This window comes from Salmo salar, chromosome 29 (assembly GCF_965601325.2).
Source record: "Salmo salar chromosome 29, fSalSal1, whole genome shotgun sequence".
Classification (NCBI taxonomy): domain Eukaryota; kingdom Metazoa; phylum Chordata; class Actinopteri; order Salmoniformes; family Salmonidae; genus Salmo; species Salmo salar.
Window position 1 is genome coordinate 41735339 of NC_138319.1, and position 11189 is coordinate 41746527.

Genomic DNA, 11189 nt, shown 5'->3' on the forward strand with positions numbered 1-11189 from the left:
AGCACCGTCCTGCAGCCTAGACTGGGCCTGTTTCTGTTAACTCAATATAGCACTGTCCCTATAGCACCGTCCTGCAGCCTAGACTGGGCCTGTTTCTGGTTACTCAATATAGCACCGTCCTGCAGCCTAGACTGGGCCTGTTTCTGTTAACTCAATATAGCACCGTCCCTATAGCACCGTCCTGCAGCCTAGACTGGGCCTGTTTCTGGTTACTCAATATAGCACCGTCCTGCAGCCTAGACTGGGCCTGTTTCTGTTAACTCAATATAGCACCGTCCCTATAGCACCGTCCTGCAGCCTAGACTGGGCCTGTTTCTGGTAACTCAATATAGCACCGTCCTGCAGCCTAGACTGGGCCTGTTTCTGGTAACTCAATATAGCACCGTCCTGTAGCCTAGACTGGGCCTGTTTCTGGTAACTCAATATAGCACCGTCCTGCAGCCTAGACTGGGCCTGTTTCTGGTAACTCAATATACCACCGTCCTGTAGCCTAGACTAGGCCTGTTTCTGGTAACTCAATATAGCACCGTCCTGTAGCCTAGACTGGGCCTGTTTCTGGTAACTCAATATAGCACCGTCCTGTAGCCTAGACTGGGCCTCTTTCTGGTAACTCAATATAGCACCGTCCCGTAGCCTACACTGGGCCTGTTTCTGGTAACTCAATATAGCACCGTCCTGTAGCCTAGACTGGGCCTGTTTCTGGTAACTCAATATAGCACCGTCCTGTAGCACCGTCCTGTAGCCTAGACTGGGCTTGTTTCTGGTAACTCAATATAGCACCGTCCTGTAGCCTAGACTGGGCCTGTTTCTGGTAACTCAGTATAGCACCGTCCCTATAGCACCGTCCTGCAGCCTAGACTGGGCCTGTTTCTGGTAACTCAATATAGCACCGTCCTGTAGCCTAGACTGGGCCTGTTTCTGGTAACTCAATATAGCACCGTCCTGTAGCCTAGACTGGGCCTGTTTTTGGTAACTCAATATAGCACCGTCCAGTAGCCTAGACTGGGCCTCTTTCTGGTAACTCAATATAGCACCGTCCTGTAGCCTAGACTGGGCCTGTTTCTGGTAACTCAATATAGCACCGTCCTGCAGCCTAGACTGGGCCTGTTTCTGGTAACTCAATATAGCACCGTCCTGCAGCCTAGACTGGGCCTGTTTCTGGCAACTCAATATAGCACCGTCCTGCAGCCTAGACTGGGCCTGTTTCTGTTAACTCAATATAGCACCGTCCTGTAGCCTAGACTGGGCCTGTTTCTGGTAACTCAATATAGCACCGTCCTGCAGCCTAGACTGGGCCTGTTTCTGTTAACTCAATATAGCACTGTCCCTATAGCACCGTCCTGCAGCCTAGACTGGGCCTGTTTCTGGTTACTCAATATAGCACCGTCCTGCAGCCTAGACTGGGCCTGTTTCTGTTAACTCAATATAGCACCGTCCCTATAGCACCGTCCTGCAGCCTAGACTGGGGCTGTTTCTGGTTTCTCAATATAGCACCGTCCTGCAGCCTAGACTGGGCCTGTTTCTGTTAACTCAATATAGCACCGTCCCTATAGCACCGTCCTGCAGCCTAGACTGGGCCTGTTTCTGGTAACTCAATATAGCACCGTCCTGCAGCCTAGACTGGGCCTGTTTCTGGTAACTCAATATAGCACCGTCCTGTAGCCTAGACTGGGCCTGTTTCTGGTAACTCAATATAGCACCGTCCTGCAGCCTAGACTGGGCCTGTTTCTGGTAACTCAATATACCACCGTCCTGTAGCCTAGACTAGGCCTGTTTCTGGTAACTCAATATAGCACCGTCCTGTAGCCTAGACTGGGCCTGTTTCTGGTAACTCAATATAGCACCGTCCTGTAGCCTAGACTGGGCCTCTTTCTGGTAACTCAATATAGCACCGTCCCGTAGCCTACACTGGGCCTGTTTCTGGTAACTCAATATAGCACCGTCCTGTAGCCTAGATTGGGCCTGTTTCTGGTAACTCAATATAGCACCGTCCTGTAGCACCGTCCTGTAGCCTAGACTGGGCTTGTTTCTGGTAACTCAATATAGCACCGTCCTGTAGCCTAGACTGGGCCTGTTTCTGGTAACTCAATATAGCACCGTCCCTATAGCACCGTCCTGCAGCCTAGACTGGGCCTGTTTCTGGTAACTCAATATAGCACCGTCCTGTAGCCTAGACTAAGCCTGTTTCTGGTAACTCAATATAGCACCGTCCTGCAGCCTAGACTGGGCCTGTTTCTGGTAACTCAATATAGCACCGTCCTGTAGCCTAGACTGGGCCTGTTTCTGGTAACTCAATATAGCACCGTCCTGTAGCCTAGACTGGGCCTGTTTCTGGTAACTCAATATAGCACCGTCCTGTAGCCTAGACTGGGCCGCTTTCTGGTAACTCAATATAGCACCATCCCGTAGCCTAGACTGGGCCTGTTTCTGGTAACTCAATATAGCACCGTCCTGTAGCCTAGACTGGGCCTGTTTCTGGTAACTCAATATAGCACCGTCCTGTAGCACCGTCCTGTAGCCTAGACTGGGCTTGTTTCTGGTAACTCAATATATCACCGTCCTGTAGCCTAGACTGGGCCTGTTTCTGGTAACTCAATATAGCACCGTCCCTATAGCCTAGACTGGGCCTGTTTCTGGTAACTCAATATAGCACCGTCCTGTAGCCTAGACTGGGCCTGTTTCTGGTTACTCAATATAGCACCGTCCTGTAGCCTAGACTGGGCCTGTTTCTGGCAACTCAATATAGCACCGTCCTGCAGCCTAGACTGGGCCTGTTTCTGTTAACTCAATATAGCACCGTCCTGTAGCCTAGACTGGGCCTGTTTCTGGTAACTCAATATAGCACCGTCCTGCAGCCTAGACTGGGCCTGTTTCTGTTAACTCAATATAGCACTGTCCCTATAGCACCGTCCTGCAGCCTAGACTGGGCCTGTTTCTGGTTACTCAATATAGCACCGTCCTGCAGCCTAGACTGGGCCTGTTTCTGTTAACTCAATATAGCACCGTCCCTATAGCACCGTCCTGCAGCCTAGACTGGGGCTGTTTCTGGTTTCTCAATATAGCACCGTCCTGCAGCCTAGACTGGGCCTGTTTCTGTTAACTCAATATAGCACCGTCCCTATAGCACCGTCCTGCAGCCTAGACTGGGCCTGTTTCTGGTAACTCAATATAGCACCGTCCTGCAGCCTAGACTGGGCCTGTTTCTGGTAACTCAATATAGCACCGTCCTGTAGCCTAGACTGGGCCTGTTTCTGGTAACTCAATATAGCACCGTCCTGCAGCCTAGACTGGGCCTGTTTCTGGTAACTCAATATACCACCGTCCTGTAGCCTAGACTAGGCCTGTTTCTGGTAACTCAATATAGCACCGTCCTGTAGCCTAGACTGGGCCTGTTTCTGGTAACTCAATATAGCACCGTCCTGTAGCCTAGACTGGGCCTCTTTCTGGTAACTCAATATAGCACCGTCCCGTAGCCTACACTGGGCCTGTTTCTGGTAACTCAATATAGCACCGTCCTGTAGCCTAGATTGGGCCTGTTTCTGGTAACTCAATATAGCACCGTCCTGTAGCACCGTCCTGTAGCCTAGACTGGGCTTGTTTCTGGTAACTCAATATAGCACCGTCCTGTAGCCTAGACTGGGCCTGTTTCTGGTAACTCAATATAGCACCGTCCCTATAGCACCGTCCTGCAGCCTAGACTGGGCCTGTTTCTGGTAACTCAATATAGCACCGTCCTGTAGCCTAGACTAAGCCTGTTTCTGGTAACTCAATATAGCACCGTCCTGCAGCCTAGACTGGGCCTGTTTCTGGTAACTCAATATAGCACCGTCCTGTAGCCTAGACTGGGCCTGTTTCTGGTAACTCAATATAGCACCGTCCTGTAGCCTAGACTGGGCCTGTTTCTGGTAACTCAATATAGCACCGTCCTGTAGCCTAGACTGGGCCGCTTTCTGGTAACTCAATATAGCACCATCCCGTAGCCTAGACTGGGCCTGTTTCTGGTAACTCAATATAGCACCGTCCTGTAGCCTAGACTGGGCCTGTTTCTGGTAACTCAATATAGCACCGTCCTGTAGCACCGTCCTGTAGCCTAGACTGGGCTTGTTTCTGGTAACTCAATATATCACCGTCCTGTAGCCTAGACTGGGCCTGTTTCTGGTAACTCAATATAGCACCGTCCCTATAGCCTAGACTGGGCCTGTTTCTGGTAACTCAATATAGCACCGTCCTGTAGCCTAGACTGGGCCTGTTTCTGGTTACTCAATATAGCACCGTCCTGTAGCCTAGACTGGGCCTGTGTTTGGTTACTCAATATAGCACCGTCCTGTAGCCTAGACTGGGCCTGTGTTTGGTTACTCAATATAGCACCGTCCTGTAGCACCGTCCTTTAGCCTAGACTGGGCCTGTGTTTGGTTACTCAATATAGCACCGTCCTGTAGCACCGTCCTGTAACACCGTCCTGTAGCCTAGACTGGGCCTGTTTCTGGTAACTCAATATAGCATCGTCCTGTAGCCTAGACTGGGCCTGTGTTTGGTAACTCAATATAGCACCGTCCTGTAGCCTAGACTGGGCCTGTTTCTGCTTACTCAATATAGCACCGTCCTGTAGCACCGTCCTGTAGCCTAGACTGGGCATGTGTTTGGTAACTCAATATAGCACCGTCCTGTAGCCTAGACTGGGCCTGTGTTTGGTAACTCAATATAGCACCGTCCTGTAGCCTAGACTGGGCTTGTTTCTGGTAACTCAATATAGCACCGTCCTGTAGCCTAGACTGGGCCTGTTTCTGGTAACTCAATATAGCACCGTCCCTATAGCCTAGACTGGGCCTGTTTCTGGTAACTCAATATAGCACTGTCCCGTAGTCTAGACTGGGCCTGTTTCTGGTAACTCAATATAGCACCGTCCTGTAGCCTAGACTGGGCCTCTTTCTGGTTACTCAATATAGCACCGTCCTGCAGCCTAGACTGGGCCTGTTTCTGGTTACTCAATATAGCACCGTCCTGCAGCCTAGACTGGGCCTGTTTCTGGTAACTCAATATAGCACCGTCCTGCAGCCTAGACTGGGCCTGTTTCTGGTTACTCAATATAGCACCGTCCTGTAGCCTAGACTGGGCCTGTGTTTGGTTACTCAATATAGCACCGTCCTGCAGCCTAGACTGGGCCTGTTTCTGACAACTCAATATAGCACCGTCCTGTAGCACCGTCCTGTAGCCTAGACTGGGCCTGTTTCTGGTAACTCAATATAGCACCGTCCTGTAGCCTAGACTGGGCCTGTTTCTGGTTACTCAATATAGCACCGTCCTGTAGCCTAGACTGGGCCTGTGTTTGGTTACTGAATATAGCACCGTCCTGTAGCCTAGACTGGGCCTGTGTTTGGTTACTCAATATAGCACCGTCCTGTAGCACCGTCCTTTAGCCTAGACTGGGCCTGTGTTTGGTTACTCAATATAGCACCGTCCTGTAGCACCGTCCTGTAGCACCGTCCTGTAGCCTAGACTGGGCCTGTTTCTGGTAACTCAATATAGCATCGTCCTGTAGCCTAGACTGGGCCTGTGTTTGGTAACTCAATATAGCACCGTCCTGTAGCCTAGACTGGGCCTGTTTCTGCTTACTCAATATAGCACCGTCCTGTAGCACCGTCCTGTAGCCTAGACTGGGCATGTGTTTGGTAACTCAATATAGCACCGTCCTGTAGCCTAGACTGGGCCTGTGTTTGGTAACTCAATATAGCACCGTCCTGTAGCCTAGACTGGGCTTGTTTCTGGTAACTCAATATAGCACCGTCCTGTAGCCTAGACTGGGCCTGTTTCTGGTAACTCAATATAGGACCGTCCTGCAGCCTAGACTGGGCCTGTTTCTGGTAACTCAATATAGCACCGTCCTGTAGCCTAGACTGGGCCTGTTTCTGGTAACTCAATATAGCACCGTCCTGTAGCCTAGACTGGGCCAGGTTTCTGGTAATTCAATATAGCACTGTCCTGTAGCCGAGACTGGGCCTGTGTTTGGTTACTCACACCAACACTATTTGCTCCTGTCCATTACAGAGGTCATTACAGAGGTCATCACAGAGGTCATCACAGAGGTCATTACAGAGGTCATCACAGAGGTCATTACAGAGTAATTAGAGCTGAAAACTGGGTTCATGTGTTGACCATACAACGGCCCTTGTTTCAGATATAAATACGTTTTTTTTTTTGTTCCACTCATTTACATGGGAGAAGTTTCTGTTGACTTCAATAGTAGAGACTCAAATGAGCCAGTTATTCTCTACTGTTGTCTAACTTGACAGGTTGACAAGCAAGTAAGCACACACACACACACACAACACACACACACACACACACACACACACACACACAACACACACACACACAACACACACACACACACACTCACACACACACACAAACACCAGAATATCATTGTAGCAGTAACATTGTACAGTAGGGGTGGAGAGAGAGAATCAGAGAATCAGTCTCATGATGATGAATTATATCGCAGATGTTTCTAATCGCCAAAGGGCACGTTCACAAATTCCTAATCATTTCTTCCGAATGATGTATGACCCACTTATATAGATCTGAATACGTTGGTATGAATATAGTTTTCATTATTATTCCATACTTTTCATTATTGTCATTATTGCATTTTGTTACACTAAGCGTGGCTGCGGTTAGATTAATGAAGCAAGCCACGTCTATATCTCCAGACACTGTGGTCCACTGCTCTGTTCTGATAGGTCTGTGTCATAATAGGTTGTAGAGATTTAAGGAAGAACATGATCCATATTAATGACGAAAGAATATATATATATATATTGCCGTTCTGGATAATTTCGTTAGTTTTGTTTGCAGTCATGTCGTTATTTTTCCCTGATAGACCCCCACCGAAGGCTGTACATTAAAAATAAAACGTTGATGTGATTTTCGTGTTAGGGGGCCGACCGGAAGTGTTTTTAATGTGGAAAAGCAAATGTTGATTTATACGTGGATTTTTGGAGATTGGCTTCTTGGTACAATAGCAATCGTCCGTTTTTTTTTTTATTATTTTTTTTTATCAAGCTTTATTCATTGTAACTTGATGAAGGCTGTGTTTACTTGAAAAGCTTTTGACTGCGTAAAAGCTTTTGGAATGTGCTACATAGCGTATTTGACAGGAACATTCCGAGTTTACCTGATTTGTTTGTCCTGCTGATTAAAGCCATAAATACACCCATTTGAAAAGGCAAATAGAATAAATGTACAATACTTTTGGAGCACTAATATATTGATGCAAATTGTTTGTTTATTGGAGAGTTTTGTTTGATAGTTATAGAAACGTCGTCTCAGAGACAGATATTTAACAGGAAACATCCAGAATGTGCTATGGTCAAACACAAACACACACACACACACACACACACACACACACACACACACACACACACACACACACACACACACACACACACACACACACACACACACACACACACACACACACACACACACACACACACACAGTATTATGAATATAGACTAAGGCTAAAGAATGTCAATTATTATTGGAAGCATTTTCTTATACTAAAAATACGAAAATGTTGTAGAAGGTTTTCTGTTGATCAATTAACTCGTGGATTGGCCAATAGATTTCTCCATGACGACAGGCGAATTAATAGAACGTGCATCTCATGTTTCAATAATTGTCCTTTTATCGATACAATGTTGATACGGTGGATATAACATGTCTTGAAGACACAGAAACACTGGGAAATATGTCAGGTCTTTTTCCATAATGTTAAAACATATTCACTAGGGTCTAAGTACCATTTTATTACGGACCAATCCATCTTTACCTCCATTCTCGTCCAGTGCAGGTACATAACAAGACAAACTTAGTAAATAAACGACGACTAACAAATTATGTTGTTATTATTACATAGGTTATTTTATATTATATTGATAGTATTTTGTTATTATTATCATCGTAATTATAAAAAAAATATGTATTACTGTTGTTGATATTAATGCAAGTATTATTATTATTGTTGTTGTTGTTATAATCATTGTTATAAGAATGTTATACGTTTGTTTGTTTTACGTCGTATGTGTATTTTTTGTAATTAACTTACTTTGAGAAGTGAATCAACCAATATTTTAATCTTAGACCCTTTGTATCATCAACTAGGACAGCATACAGGCTGAAGAGAGAGAGCGAGGAGAAGAGATGAAGAAGAGAGAGAGAAGAGAAGAAGAGAGAGAGGAGAAGAGAAGAAGAGAGAGAGGAGAAGAGAAGAAGAGAGAGAGGAGAAGAGAGAGAGGAGAACAGAAGAAGAGAGAGAGGAGAAGAGAAGAAGAGAGAGAGGAGAAGAGAAGAAGAGAGAGGAGAAGAGAGAGAGGAGAACAGAAGAAGAGAGAGAGGAGAAGAGAAGAAGAGAGAGAGGAGAAGAGAAGAAGAGAGCGGAGAAGAGAGAGAGGAGAACAGAAGAAGAGAGAGAGGAGAAGAGAAGAAGAGAGAGAGGAGAACAGAAGAAGAGAGAGAGGAGAAGAGAAGAAGAGAGAGGAGAAGAGAAGAAGAAAAGAGAGAGGAGAAGAGAGGAAGAGAGAGAGAGGAGAAGAGAGAGGAGAAGAGAGGAAGAGAGAGAGAGGAGAAGAGAGAGGAGAAGAGAGAGAGGAGAAGAGAAGAGAAGGAGAGAGAAGAGAAGAAGAGAGAGAGGAGAAGAGAAGGAGAGAGAGAGAAGAAGAGAAGAAGAGAGAGAGGAGAAGAGAGGAAGAGAGAGAGGAGAAGAGAAGAAAAGAGAGAGAACGAGGTGAAGAGTATAAAGACGTTTTAACTGCTGAAATGTGTTTTATAAGCCACGGTATGCAACATCATAAAAGACTCCCTTCTCTTTTGACTGCATGGTGTGTAGTCTTTCTATAGACCAAAATAAGGTTCTAGTACTAAATAGGCGGCCCTTGTAGAAAACTATAGCAGCAAATTAGAGAGGGTAGTAGAGTGTGATCAAAAGGCAGGCGGAATAAGCACGGGTCGCCTGCTTCATTCATCCAGCTGCATAGACTCTCAAGGCCAACAAGCGTATCTCTCTCTGAAAGGGACTTCCTATTCAATGTGCAGGTGCGAAGTAGTGTTGCACATTCTACCACATTATGCGAAGGTTGTTAGAGCTCCGAAGCCCAGACGTACTAACTATGTGGGCTGATTCGCATTGGAGGGAGTCCGCTCATCCATGAAAGTAAAATAACTTCTCGCCTGAAACTAGGGGACGGACGGCGGTAATCCGAATACTTTGGGGAACGTTCAGCCTGTCCGCGTCATGAATCATCCATGGCTTTGACTCGACTCTACCAATTTCACAACTTGTTGTACGTTGTTGTTTTTTTTCCCCACGAGTCGACTTTATCGAATTTCTATAGTGTTGATTACTGCCATACGTTTGTTGTCAAACTGAAAGAACAAATCGCAAGGCTGTAGTCTGAATTTGATTCCCCCTTTTATAAACGTGGTTATTAAAATACTATTCATAATTAGACAAAGCAGTTCATGGTTTTAATAAACCAGTAGACTTGCATACACTTAAAAACTAATCTCATATTTGTTTTATTTTTATTTTTGTTGTTGTTGAAGCATAACTTTGCATAACATGAACAATTAAATTCATTTTTTTTTTTTTTTTTTTTAAATCTTTTTCTTTCTGGGAACCACATGCTTGTATCCTACATTCACGTTTTCCATTTGTGAAGTGTCCTTTTTCTAATTGATATATTGATTTGTTTGGTATTGCACCTGTCTTTTGGTTTAGATGGTGATTTCCGGCCGGGCCACTCCATGTCTGGTCATTATGACATGAAATGGAACGTTGAATGGGTTCCAGAACTGCCCGCGCTCTAATCCCCCCCCATTAAAAGAGCTTTATTCAATAATGCAAGACAGTTTCCGGAAGTAGGATTACCCGCCTCCATTATTTTGCAAAGAAATGATATTTCACACTCAAACGAGTCTTAGGAAGCTTTGATACGATGCCGAGAGGTTCTAGCGACAAGAAAGAAAATGGATTCATCTTATTTTTGCAGCAGCAGCATTAGTCCCCAAATAATATATATATATTTTTTAGGTAGGTCTAATCTGTAATTAATGTTAAATGTACTTTATTAACAAAAATGACCTTTCTAACATTGAATTAGGCTTCTTTCTCCTGTCATTTTAGGTCTTATTCAGTGAACTACAATGTATTGTATATACTCCCATGTTCCAGAGTTAAACTAACATTTTAGTCATTGATTCAACCTTAGAATACATTACCAAGCAGAGTGAAAATCTAAATATTAAGTTTGACCTATGTGAGATTCTAATTCAACATTTCCTTCTTGCATTTATGAATAGTTATACATTTTTATACATTTACATTTTAGTCATTTAGCAGACGCTCTTATCCAGAACGACTTACAGTAGTCAATGCATACATTTCAATTCAATTCATACAGTTTTCTTTTTTTATCCCCCTCATACTGGCCCCCCGTGGGAATCGAACCCACAAGCCCTGGCGTTTCAAACACCATGCTCTACCAACTGAGCCACAGGGAGGATATATATGTAGTGATGCATAGAATCACAGCCCTTTACACAGGCCTACATCTCTGATTTCACTTATTTTTGGTCAAGAATATACACAAGGTTATATACATCAAAATCAAATCACATTGTATTGGTCACATTACACATGATTAGCAGATGTTAATGTGAGTGTAGCGAAATGCTTGTGCTTCTAGTTCACGACAGTGTAGTAATATCTAACAATTTCACAACATTACACCCAAAATACACGTAACTCTAAGTAAGGAACGGAATAAGAATAAGAATAAGTACATATGCGTCAGAGCGACATCGGACTAAGATACAGCGGCATGTTGACATTGCTGATACTGTTGTCTACTAGACTGATGTACTGGTAGAATACAGGAGGCTCTAATACACGGGTGTCCAACACCTTCCATAGAGGGCATAGTCTCTACAGGATGTTCCCTTCCATTAAACCCTAGAAAACCAGGTGTGGGTTAAGGACCTTAGGGACCTTCATTCATAAATGAAGTGAAAGGGAGGAGTGAAAACCCACAGACTCTCAGCCCACCATGGAATGTGTTGGACGTAAACCCACAGACTCTCAGCCCACCGTGGAATGAGCTGGACGTAAACCCACAGACTCTCAGCC

At 45.0% G+C, this 11189-nt stretch overlaps 1 non-coding gene across 1 annotated transcript; it reads right to left on the minus strand.

Annotated features, from left to right (window-relative positions):
* Nucleotides 1–10488: 10488 nt before the first annotated feature.
* Nucleotides 10489–10566, minus strand: trnas-uga (transfer RNA serine (anticodon UGA)). Its single transcript has one exon. It is a non-coding gene; the product is annotated as a tRNA-Ser (tRNA).
* Nucleotides 10567–11189: the final 623 nt, after the last annotated feature.